At 43.8% G+C, this 13,043-nt stretch overlaps 1 non-coding gene across 1 annotated transcript in view; it reads left to right on the top strand.

Moving 5' to 3' along the window:
• Positions 1 to 12,938: 12,938 nt before the first annotated feature.
• The window catches only part of LOC143351331 (small subunit ribosomal RNA), a 1,933-nt gene continuing 1,828 nt past the window's right edge, over positions 12,939 to 13,043 (top strand). The window contains exon 1 of the ribosomal RNA XR_013081676.1: positions 12,939 to 13,043. This exon is cut by the window's right edge and continues 1,828 nt beyond it. This is a non-coding gene — a ribosomal RNA (small subunit ribosomal RNA).

Genomic DNA, 13,043 nt, shown 5'->3' with positions numbered 1-13,043 from the left:
CGGGGGTTTGGGGGGCGCAGCCCCCCATTCAGCAAAACGAATTTAGTACGATGCTGTTCAATTTAATATGATACCGCTATTACAAAGTGGGTTAGGTCCGGGCTAGTGTTGCGGGGGTCTGGGGCGCGCAGACCCCAGTCAGCAAAACGAATTCAACATGATGCTGTTCAATTTAATATGATACCGCTATTACAAAGGGGGTTAGGTCTGGGCTAGTGTAGCGGGGGTCTGGGGGGCGCAGACCCCTGTCAGCAAAACGAATTTAGTACGATGCTGTTCAATTTAATTTGATACCGCTATTACAAAATGGGTTAGGTCTGGGCTAGTGTAGCGGGGGTTTGGGGGGCGCAGCCCCCCATTCAGCAAAACGAATTAAGTACGATGCTGTTCAATTTAATATGATACCACTATTACAAAGTGGGTTAGGTCTGGGCTATTGTAGCGGGGGTCTGGGGGGCGCAGACCCCAGTCGGCAAAACGAATTCAATATGATGCTGTTCAATTTAGTTTGATACCGCTATTACAAAATGGGTTAGGTCTGGGCTAGTGTAGCGGGGGTTTGGGGGGCGCAGCCCCCCATTCAGCAAAACGAATTTAGTACGATGCTGTTCAATTTAATGTGATACCGCTATTACAAAGTGGGTTAGGTCCGGGCTAGTGTTGCGGGGGTCTGGGGCGCGCAGACCCCAGTCAGCAAAACGAATTCAATATGATGCTGTTCAATTTAATATGATACCGCTATTACAAAGGGGGTTAGGTCTGGGCTAGTGTAGCGGGGGTCTGGGGGGCGCAGACCCCTGTCAGCAAAACGAATTTAGTACGATGCTGTTCAATTTAATTTGATACCGCTATTACAAAATGGGTTAGGTCTGGGCTAGTGTAGCGGGGGTTTGGGGGGCGCAGCCCCCCATTCAGCAAAACGAATTAAGTACGATGCTGTTCAATTTAATATGATACCACTATTACAAAGTGGGTTAGGTCTGGGCTATTGTAGCGGGGGTCTGGGGGGCGCAGACCCCAGTCAGCAAAACGAATTCAATATGATGCTGTTCAATTTAATTTGATACCGCTATTACAAAATGGGTTAGGTCTGGGCTAGTGTAGCGGGGGTTTGGGGGGCGCAGCCCCCCATTCAGCAAAACGAATTTAGTACGATGCTGTTCAATTTAATATGATACCGCTATTACAAAGTGGGTTAGGTCCGGGCTAGTGTTGCGGGGGTCTGGGGGGCGCAGCCCCCCAGTCAGCAAAACGAATTTAGTACGATGCTGTTCAATTTAATTTGATACCGCTATTACAAAATGGGTTAGGTCTGGGCTAGTGTAGCGGGGGTTTGGGGGGCGCAGCCCCCCATTCAGCAAAACGAATTAAGTACGATGCTGTTCAATTTAATATGATACCACTATTACAAAGTGGGTTTGGTCTGGGCTAGTGTAGCGGGGGTCTGGGGGGCGCAGACCCCAGTCAGCAAAACGAATTCAATATGATGCTGTTCAACCCCTCGGGAATTTTTAATTTCTGTTTTATTCACCGTAATGCTCATGGAACGTACTTTCACATTCTTGTTTTTTGCTTCACGAAAATTTTTGTACACTAATTACTTTTTAATAGGAAAACGTGCAACGGCAAACTCCTTCCTAGGGTCACTGGGAAGATGACATTGACAAAATATGTTAAGATCAGCCGCCCCTATGCGTAAAGTATGTCGTTTTTCCATTTTTTCGATCCGGAGCGACACCAACATTGTGTTGCAATTTTAAACTGCGCGGTTAAACGGCGGGCCAAACAGTCGGTGGTTTATGCAACAGCAACCATCAAACTAGTAGGAGAATACACGCCCGTGATAGTATAGGAGATTCCCACTGTCCCTATCTTTTTTTTTATCTCGGACATATATATACCGGCTTATCGTCAATAACTCGAAAACCAGCACGTTAAGGCCAATTTTGGTCTATACGATTCTTATGCAGTTTTAGATTCTCTACACGGTCCAATGATCGTTTTATTTTTTTGTCGAATTTTGAGAATTTTTTTTTTTTTTTCTCGAAAACGAGCTCGACGACCTGCACTTTTGACGACGCCATCGTGTTCCCCGGATTTTTTCCTGCAAGATAGGGTGGCGATTTTTTGTCCTACGACGATTTTTGACGCCGGAGCGATGATTCGGAGCAGAGCGGACTTAGAAACTTTCGCGCGTCGACCGCCGGACCGATCGCTCCAGGCTGTTTTTCGTCAATAACTCGAAAACGAGCACGGTAACGCTCGTTTTCGCCCGTACGATACTTGTACCGTTTACCGTTGGCTACCTGGCAGATGGTTTGTTTTTTTTTTATCTCGAATTTTGAGAGCTTTTTTAACTTTTTTCTCAAAAACGAGCACGTGAACGCCAATTTTCGTCTATACGATTCTTATGCAGTTTTATATTCTCTACACGGTCCAGTGATCGTTTTATTTTTTTGTCGAATTTTGAGAATTTTTTTTTTTTTTTCTCGAAAACGAGCTCGACGACCTGCACTTTTGACGACGCCATCGTGTTCCCCGGATTTTTTCCTGCAAGATAGCGTGTCTATTTTTTGTCCTACGACGATTTTTGACGCCGGAGCGGTGTTTCGGAGCAGAGCGGACTTAGAAACTTTCGCGCGTCGACCGCCGGAGCGATCGCTCCAGGCTGTTTTTCGTCAATAACTCGAAAACGAGCACGGTAACGCTCATTTTCGCCCGTATGATACTTGTACCGTTTACCGTTGGCTACCTGGTAGATGGTTTTTTTTTTTTTTATCTCGAAGTTTGAGAGCTTTTTTAATTTTTTCCACAAAAACGAGCACGTGAACGCCAATTTTCGTCTATACGATTCTTATGCAGTTTTATATTCTCTACACGGTCCACTGATCGTTTTATTTTTTTGTCGAATTTTCAGAATTTTTTTTTTTTTTTCTCGAAAACGAGCTCGACGACCTGCACTTTTGACGACGCCATCGTGTTCCCCGGATTTTTTCCTGCAAGATAGCGTGTCTATTTTTTGTCCTACGACGATTTTTGACGCCGGAGCGATGATTCGGAGCAGAGCGGACTTAGAAACTTTCGCGCGTCGACCGCCGGAGCGATCGCTCCAGGCTGTTTTTCGTCAATAACTCGAAAACGAGCACGGTAACGCTCATTTTCGCCCGTACGATACTTGTACCGTTTACCGTTGGCTACCTGGTAGATGGTTTTTTTTTTTTTTATCTCGAAGTTTGAGAGCTTTTTTAATTTTTTCAACAAAAACGAGCACGTGAACGCCAATTTTCGTCTATACGATTCTTATGCAGTTTTATATTCTCTACACGGTCCACTGATCGTTTTATTTTTTTGTCGAATTTTGAGAATTTTTTTTTTTTTTTCTCGAAAACGAGCTCGACGACCTGCACTTTTGACGACGCCATCGTGTTCCCCGGATTTTTTCCTGCAAGATAGGGTGGCGATTTTTTGTCCTACGACGATTTTTGACGCCGGAGCGATGATTCGGAGCAGAGCGGACTTAGAAACTTTCGCGCGTCGACCGCCGGACCGATCGCTCCAGGCTGTTTTTCGTCAATAACTCGAAAACGAGCACGGTAACGCTCGTTTTCGCCCGTACGATACTTGTACCGTTTACCGTTGGCTACCTGGTAGACGGTTTTTTTTTTTTTTATCTCGAAGTTTGAGAGCTTTTTTAATTTTTTCCACAAAAACGAGCACGTGAACGCCAATTTTCGTCTATACGATTCTTATGCAGTTTTATATTGTCTACACGGTCCACTGATCGTTTTATTTTTTTGTCGAATTTTGAGAATTTTTTTTTTTTTTTCTCGAAAACGAGCTCGACGACCTGCACTTTTGACGACGCCATCGTGTTCCCCGGATTTTTTCCTGCAAGATAGCGTGTCTATTTTTTGTCCTACGACGATTTTTGACGCCGGAGCGGTGTTTCGGAGCAGAGCGGACTTAGAAACTTTAGCGCGTCGACCGCCGGAGCGATCGCTCCAGGCTGTTTTTCGTCAATAACTCGAAAACGAGCACGGTAACGCTCATTTTCGCCCGTACGATACTTGTACCGTTTACCGTTGGCTACCTGGTAGATGGTTCTTTTTTTTTTTATCTCGAAGTTTGAGAGCTTTTTTAATTTTTTCCACAAAAACGAGCACGTGAACGCCAATTTTCGTCTATACGATTCTTATGCAGTTTTATATTCTCTACACGGTCCACTGTTCGTTTTATTTTTTTGTCGAATTTTGAGAATTTTTTTTTTTTTTTCTCGAAAACGAGCTCGACGACCTGCACTTTTGACGACGCCATCGTGTTCCCCGGATTTTTTCCTGCAAGATAGGGTGGCGATTTTTTGTCCTACGACGATTTTTGACGCCGGAGCGATGATTCGGAGCAGAGCGGACTTAGAAACTTTCGCGCGTCGACCGCCGGACCGATCGCTCCAGGCTGTTTTTCGTCAATAACTCGAAAACGAGCACGGTAACGCTCGTTTTCGCCCGTACGATACTTGTACCGTTTACCGTTGGCTACCTGGCAGATGGTTTGTTTTTTTTTTATCTCGAATTTTGAGAGCTTTTTTAACTTTTTTCTCAAAAACGAGCACGTGAACGCCAATTTTGGTCTATACGATTCTTATGCAGTTTTAGATTCTCTACACGGTCCACTGATCGTTTTATTTTTTTGTCGAGTTTTGAGAATTTTTTTTTTTTTTTCTCGAAAACTAGCTCGACGACCTGCACTTTTGACGACGCCATCGTGTTCCCCGGATTTTTTCCTGCAAGATAGGCTGGCGATTTTTTGTCCTACTCCCATATTCGTGTCTTTTTGCTTAACGAAATCTTTTATATACTAATAACTTTTTAATAAAAAAACGTGCGACGGCAAAATCCGTCTTAGAGTCACTGGGGTGGTGACATGACAAAATATGTTAAGATCAGCCGCCCCTATGCGTAAAGTATGTCGTTTTTCCATTTTTTCACCCCGGAGCGACACCAACATTGTGTTGCAATTTTAAACCGCGCGGTTAAACGGCGGGCCAAACAGTCGCTGGTTTATGCAACAACAACCATCAAACTAGTAGGAGAATACACGCCCGTGATAGTATAGGAGATTCCCACTGTCCCTATCTTTTTTTTTATCTCGGACATATATATACCGGCTTATCGTCAATAACTCGAAAACCAGCACGTTAAGGCCAATTTTGGTCTATACGATTCTTATGCAGTTTTAGATTCTCTACACGGTCCAATGATCGTTTTATTTTTTTGTCGAATTTTGAGAATTTTTTTTTTTTTTTCTCGAAAACGAGCTCGACGACCTGCACTTTTGACGACGCCATCGTGTTCCCCGGATATTTTCCTGCAAGATAGCGTGTCTATTTTTTGTCCTACGACGATTTTTGACGCCGGAGCGGTGTTTCGGAGCAGAGCGGACTTGAAAACTTTCGCGCGTCGACCGCCGGAGCGATCGCTCCAGGCTGTTTTTCGTCAATAACTCGAAAACGAGCACGGTAACGCTCATTTTCGCCCGTACGATACTTGTACCGTTTACCGTTGGCTACCTGGTAGATGGTTTTTTTTTTTTTTATCTCGAAGTTTGAGAGCTTTTTTAATTTTTTCCACAAAAACGAGCACGTGAACGCCAATTTTCGTCTATACGATTCTTATGCAGTTTTATATTCTCTACACGGTCCACTGATCGTTTTATTTTTTTGTCGAATTTTGAGAATTTTTTTTTTTTTTTCTCGAAAACGAGCTCGACGACCTGCACTTTTGACGACGCCATCGTGTTCCCCGGATTTTTTCCTGCAAGATAGCGTGTCTATTTTTTGTCCTACGACGATTTTTGACGCCGGAGCGATGATTCGGAGCAGAGCGGACTTAGAAACTTTCGCGCGTCGACCGCCGGACCGATCGCTCCAGGCTGTTTTTCGTCAATAACTCGAAAACGAGCACGGTAACGCTCGTTTTCGCCCGTACGATACTTGTACCGTTTACCGTTGGCTACCTGGTAGATGGTTTTTTTTTTTTTTATCTCGAAGTTTGAGAGCTTTTTTAATTTTTTCCACAAAAACGAGCACGTGAACGCCAATTTTCGTCTGTACGATTCTTATGCAGTTTTAGATTCTCTACACGGTCCAATGATCGTTTTATTTTTTTGTCGAATTTTGAGAATTTTTTTTTTTTTTTCTCGAAAACGAGCTCGACGACCTGCACTTTTGACGACGCCATCGTGTTCCCCGGATTTTTTCCTGCAAGATAGGGTGGCGATTTTTTGTCCTACGACGATTTTTGACGCCGGAGCGGTGTTTCGGAGCAGAGCGGACTTAGAAACTTTCGCGCGTCGACCGCCGGAGCGATCGCTCCAGGCTGTTTTTCGTCAATAACTCGAAAACGAGCACGGTAACGCTCATTTTCGCCCGTACGATACTTGTACCGTTTACCGTTGGCTACCTGGTAGATGGTTTTTTTTTTTTTTATCTCGAAGTTTGAGAGCTTTTTTAATTTTTTCAACAAAAACGAGCACGTGAACGCCAATTTTCGTCTATACGATTCTTATGCAGTTTTATATTCTCTACACGGTCCAGTGATCGTTTTATTTTTTTGTCGAATTTTGAGAATTTTTTTTTTTTTTTCTCGAAAACGAGCTCGACGACCTGCACTTTTGACGACGCCATCGTGTTCCCCGGATTTTTTCCTGCAAGATAGGGTGGCGATTTTTTGTCCTACGACGATTTTTGACGCCGGAGCGATGATTCGGAGCAGAGCGGACTTAGAAACTTTCGCGCGTCGACCGCCGGACCGATCGCTCCAGGCTGTTTTTCGTCAATAACTCGAAAACGAGCACGGTAACGCTCGTTTTCGCCCGTACGATACTTGTACCGTTTACCGTTGGCTACCTGGTAGACGGTTTTTTTTTTTTTTATCTCGAAGTTTGAGAGCTTTTTTAATTTTTTCCACAAAAACGAGCACGTGAACGCCAATTTTCGTCTATACGATTCTTATGCAGTTTTATATTGTCTACACGGTCCACTGATCGTTTTATTTTTTTGTCGAATTTTGAGAATTTTTTTTTTTTTTTCTCGAAAACGAGCTCGACGACCTGCACTTTTGACGACGCCATCGTGTTCCCCGGATTTTTTCCTGCAAGATAGCGTGTCTATTTTTTGTCCTACGACGATTTTTGACGCCGGAGCGGTGTTTCGGAGCAGAGCGGACTTAGAAACTTTAGCGCGTCGACCGCCGGAGCGATCGCTCCAGGCTGTTTTTCGTCAATAACTCGAAAACGAGCACGGTAACGCTCATTTTCGCCCGTACGATACTTGTACCGTTTACCGTTGGCTACCTGGTAGATGGTTCTTTTTTTTTTTATCTCGAAGTTTGAGAGCTTTTTTAATTTTTTCCACAAAAACGAGCACGTGAACGCCAATTTTCGTCTATACGATTCTTATGCAGTTTTATATTCTCTACACGGTCCACTGTTCGTTTTATTTTTTTGTCGAATTTTGAGAATTTTTTTTTTTTTTTTCGAAAACGAGCTCGACGACCTGCACTTTTGACGACGCCATCGTGTTCCCCGGATTTTTTCCTGCAAGATAGGGTGGCGATTTTTTGTCCTACGACGATTTTTGACGCCGGAGCGATGATTCGGAGCAGAGCGGACTTAGAAACTTTCGCGCGTCGACCGCCGGACCGATCGCTCCAGGCTGTTTTTCGTCAATAACTCGAAAACGAGCACGGTAACGCTCGTTTTCGCCCGTACGATACTTGTACCGTTTACCGTTGGCTACCTGGCAGATGGTTTGTTTTTTTTTTATCTCGAATTTTGAGAGCTTTTTTAACTTTTTTCTCAAAAACGAGCACGTGAACGCCAATTTTGGTCTATACGATTCTTATGCAGTTTTAGATTCTCTACACGGTCCACTGATCGTTTTATTTTTTTGTCGAGTTTTGAGAATTTTTTTTTTTTTTTCTCGAAAACTAGCTCGACGACCTGCACTTTTGACGACGCCATCGTGTTCCCCGGATTTTTTCCTGCAAGATAGCGTGTCTATTTTTTGTCCTACGACGATTTTTGACGCCGGAGCGGTGTTTCGGAGCAGAGCGGACTTAGAAACTTTCGCGCGTCGACCGCCGGAGCGATCGCTCCAGGCTGTTTTTCGTCAATAACTCGAAAACGAGCACGGTAACGCTCATTTTCGCCCGTACGATACTTGTACCGTTTACCGTTGGCTACCTGGTAGACGGTTTTTTTTTTTTTTATCTCGAAGTTTGAGAGCTTTTTTAATTTTTTCCACAAAAACGAGCACGTGAACGCCAATTTTCGTCTATACGATTCTTATGCAGTTTTATATTGTCTACACGGTCCACTGATCGTTTTATTTTTTTGTCGAATTTTGAGAATTTTTTTTTTTTTTTCTCGAAAACGAGCTCGACGACCTGCACTTTTGACGACGCCATCGTGTTCCCCGGATTTTTTCCTGCAAGATAGCGTGTCTATTTTTTGTCCTACGACGATTTTTGACGCCGGAGCGGTGTTTCGGAGCAGAGCGGACTTAGAAACTTTAGCGCGTCGACCGCCGGAGCGATCGCTCCAGGCTGTTTTTCGTCAATAACTCGAAAACGAGCACGGTAACGCTCATTTTCGCCCGTACGATACTTGTACCGTTTACCGTTGGCTACCTGGTAGATGGTTCTTTTTTTTTTTATCTCGAAGTTTGAGAGCTTTTTTAATTTTTTCCACAAAAACGAGCACGTGAACGCCAATTTTCGTCTATACGATTCTTATGCAGTTTTATATTCTCTACACGGTCCACTGTTCGTTTTATTTTTTTGTCGAATTTTGAGAATTTTTTTTTTTTTTTTCGAAAACGAGCTCGACGACCTGCACTTTTGACGACGCCATCGTGTTCCCCGGATTTTTTCCTGCAAGATAGGGTGGCGATTTTTTGTCCTACGACGATTTTTGACGCCGGAGCGATGATTCGGAGCAGAGCGGACTTAGAAACTTTCGCGCGTCGACCGCCGGACCGATCGCTCCAGGCTGTTTTTCGTCAATAACTCGAAAACGAGCACGGTAACGCTCGTTTTCGCCCGTACGATACTTGTACCGTTTACCGTTGGCTACCTGGCAGATGGTTTGTTTTTTTTTTATCTCGAATTTTGAGAGCTTTTTTAACTTTTTTCTCAAAAACGAGCACGTGAACGCCAATTTTGGTCTATACGATTCTTATGCAGTTTTAGATTCTCTACACGGTCCACTGATCGTTTTATTTTTTTGTCGAGTTTTGAGAATTTTTTTTTTTTTTTCTCGAAAACTAGCTCGACGACCTGCACTTTTGACGACGCCATCGTGTTCCCCGGATTTTTTCCTGCAAGATAGCGTGTCTATTTTTTGTCCTACGACGATTTTTGACGCCGGAGCGGTGTTTCGGAGCAGAGCGGACTTAGAAACTTTCGCGCGTCGACCGCCGGAGCGATCGCTCCAGGCTGTTTTTCGTCAATAACTCGAAAACGAGCACGGTAACGCTCATTTTCGCCCGTACGATACTTGTACCGTTTACCGTTGGCTACCTGGTAGACGGTTTTTTTTTTTTTTATCTCGAAGTTTGAGAGCTTTTTTAATTTTTTCCACAAAAACGAGCACGTGAACGCCAATTTTCGTCTATACGATTCTTATGCAGTTTTATATTGTCTACACGGTCCACTGATCGTTTTATTTTTTTGTCGAATTTTGAGAATTTTTTTTTTTTTTTCTCGAAAACGAGCTCGACGACCTGCACTTTTGACGACGCCATCGTGTTCCCCGGATTTTTTCCTGCAAGATAGCGTGTCTATTTTTTGTCCTACGACGATTTTTGACGCCGGAGCGGTGGTTCGGAGCAGAGCGGACTTAGAAACTTTAGCGCGTCGACCGCCGGAGCGATCGCTCCAGGCTGTTTTTCGTCAATAACTCGAAAACGAGCACGGTAACGCTCATTTTCGCCCGTACGATACTTGTACCGTTTACCGTTGGCTACCTGGTAGATGGTTCTTTTTTTTTTTATCTCGAAGTTTGAGAGCTTTTTTAATTTTTTCCACAAAAACGAGCACGTGAACGCCAATTTTCGTCTATACGATTCTTATGCAGTTTTATATTCTCTACACGGTCCACTGTTCGTTTTATTTTTTTGTCGAATTTTGAGAATTTTTTTTTTTTTTTTCGAAAACGAGCTCGACGACCTGCACTTTTGACGACGCCATCGTGTTCCCCGGATTTTTTCCTGCAAGATAGGGTGGCGATTTTTTGTCCTACGACGATTTTTGACGCCGGAGCGATGATTCGGAGCAGAGCGGACTTAGAAACTTTCGCGCGTCGACCGCCGGACCGATCGCTCCAGGCTGTTTTTCGTCAATAACTCGAAAACGAGCACGGTAACGCTCGTTTTCGCCCGTACGATACTTGTACCGTTTACCGTTGGCTACCTGGCAGATGGTTTGTTTTTTTTTTATCTCGAATTTTGAGAGCTTTTTTAACTTTTTTCTCAAAAACGAGCACGTGAACGCCAATTTTGGTCTATACGATTCTTATGCAGTTTTAGATTCTCTACACGGTCCACTGATCGTTTTATTTTTTTGTCGAGTTTTGAGAATTTTTTTTTTTTTTTCTCGAAAACTAGCTCGACGACCTGCACTTTTGACGACGCCATCGTGTTCCCCGGATTTTTTCCTGCAAGATAGCGTGTCTATTTTTTGTCCTACGACGATTTTTGACGCCGGAGCGGTGTTTCGGAGCAGAGCGGACTTAGAAACTTTCGCGCGTCGACCGCCGGAGCGATCGCTCCAGGCTGTTTTTCGTCAATAACTCGAAAACGAGCACGGTAACGCTCATTTTCGCCCGTACGATACTTGTACCGTTTACCGTTGGCTACCTGGTAGATGGTTTTTTTTTTTTTTATCTCGAAGTTTGAGAGCTTTTTTAATTTTTTCCACAAAAACGAGCACGTGAACGCCAATTTTCGTCTATACGATTCTTATGCAGTTTTATATTCTCTACACGGTCCACTGATCGTTTTATTTTTTTGTCGAATTTTGAGAATTTTTTTTTTTTTTTCTCGAAAACGAGCTCGACGACCTGCACTTTTGACGACGCCATCGTGTTCCCCGGATTTTTTCCTGCAAGATAGCGTGTCGATTTTTTGTCCTAGCTCAATTATTAAGGAAGTTACGGTTTCTTGATTTTTCGGTATGTTCGAACTGGTCTTTTAGGCGGGCGCTCGGTCGCGCGGTGCTTTCGCATCGACCGACGTACCGATCGGCGGCGACGGTTTTTCGTCTATATCTCGAAAACTAGTACGCTAACACATATTTTGACCTATATGATATTTGTTCAGTGTAATTTTTTCTATCTGGTAGGCTGGTTTTTTTTTTTTTATCTCGAATTTTTTGAACGTTTTTGTTTTTTTCTCGAAAACTAGCGCGACGACCGATATTTTTAACTACGGTTTTGAATTCGTCTAATTTTTGCCTACAAGATAGCGTGTCGAGTTTTTGTTCTGCGACGATTTTGACCATTTTTTCATTTTTTTCTCGAAAACGAGCACGGCAATCTATATTTTTAACGACGGCATCGTGTTCCCCTGCTTTTTTCCTACAAGATAGCGTTTTTTTTTTTTGCCCTAGCTCAATTATTAAGGAAATTACAGGTGTTGGTTTTCGCTCTAAGTTATAACAGGCCGTTCGGGCGGGCGGTTGGGTCGCGCGGTTCCCCCCATAAGCGGCCGTGCGTAAGCCCGTGCGTCGCCGGCGTTCCGGCGGGCGCCTCGGTACCTATAAGAGAAGCGACGGTCCGGTCGAGTCGGTCGGGGCAGCGTCGAGCGTACGGCTATTCTTCGACCTCGGTTGAGAAGCAGTCGTCGCTCCTCGGGATTTCATCCTGACTGTTCTGTATCGTGCTCGTTCCAGACTTTCTCCACACTGCATTGCCACGAGTCGGTGTCTTTGACCGAATGGCTCTTGAAGTGGTATAAGCGTCTCGAGTGACGTTGGTGACTTGTATACGTTTAAAATATGTATACTCGTACTATCCGAGCATCAACTCTTCAGTCCGAGCGATTGAAAATTTTGTGAAAACCATAAACTGGCACTACACTCTACGGAGCGTAGCTTAAAAGGCAAAAATTGTATGGAACTACGGTTCGTACTCTGGAAAGTGAGCAAAGAATGAAATACAGGTGTCTGACCTCGACATAACAGTACGGCGCCGAATACGTGCTTTCTCGACCAGCACATACGCGCTTTCTCGTTTTTGTCCAGCATGAATGCTTAGTCTTCGGGCCTGGCAATACGTGCTTCCACGATCGATGCCCAGCGTGAATAAGTGCCCGAGATGTTCAGCATGAGCGCAGCTCTACGTACTTTGTCGTTGTGGGATACCATTATACAATAATGTTCTGTTGTGAAGTAAAATACGAAACGAGAGAGTTTGGTGGTGACTCTGTCGAGAAAAAGCAAATATAAACGAGAGAGTTGGTGGTTTCTCTGTCGAGAAAAAGCAAATATAAACGAGAGAGAGTTGGTGGTGACTCTGTCGAGAAAAAGCAAATATAAGAGAGTTAGTTGGTGGTGGCTCTGTCGAGAAAAAGCAAATATAAGAGAGTTAGTTGGTGGTCGCTCTCTCGAAAAATGAAATTAAATTAAATAAACGAGAGTTTGGGGAGCTCTCGGAAAAGTGAAAGAAACTAAACGAAGGAGAGGGTTTTTGGTGGTACCCTCTCTATACATATATAATATTATAACACAAGAGAGGAAGAGGTGGCTCTCAAGTCTTTCGAACGAAAGACTAAAATTTGATGTTGAAAGAAGGAGTTTTTTATGTGTCGTCGTCCGTTCTCCTTCAGAGTCGGCGACGAAGAATAAAATTGAGAGAATATTACAAAAGAACTTTACTCAAGTTCCCTGGTTGATCCTGCCAGTAGTCATATGCTTGTCTCAAAGATTAAGCCATGCATGTCTCAGTACACGCCGTATTAAGGTGAAACCGCGAATGGCTCATTAAAT

Source organism: Colletes latitarsis, unplaced genomic scaffold (genome assembly GCF_051014445.1).
Source record: "Colletes latitarsis isolate SP2378_abdomen unplaced genomic scaffold, iyColLati1 scaffold0132, whole genome shotgun sequence".
Taxonomy (NCBI): domain Eukaryota; kingdom Metazoa; phylum Arthropoda; class Insecta; order Hymenoptera; family Colletidae; genus Colletes; species Colletes latitarsis.
The sequence above is the reverse complement of the archived record's forward strand: the minus strand, read 5'-3'. Positions and strand labels throughout refer to the sequence as shown.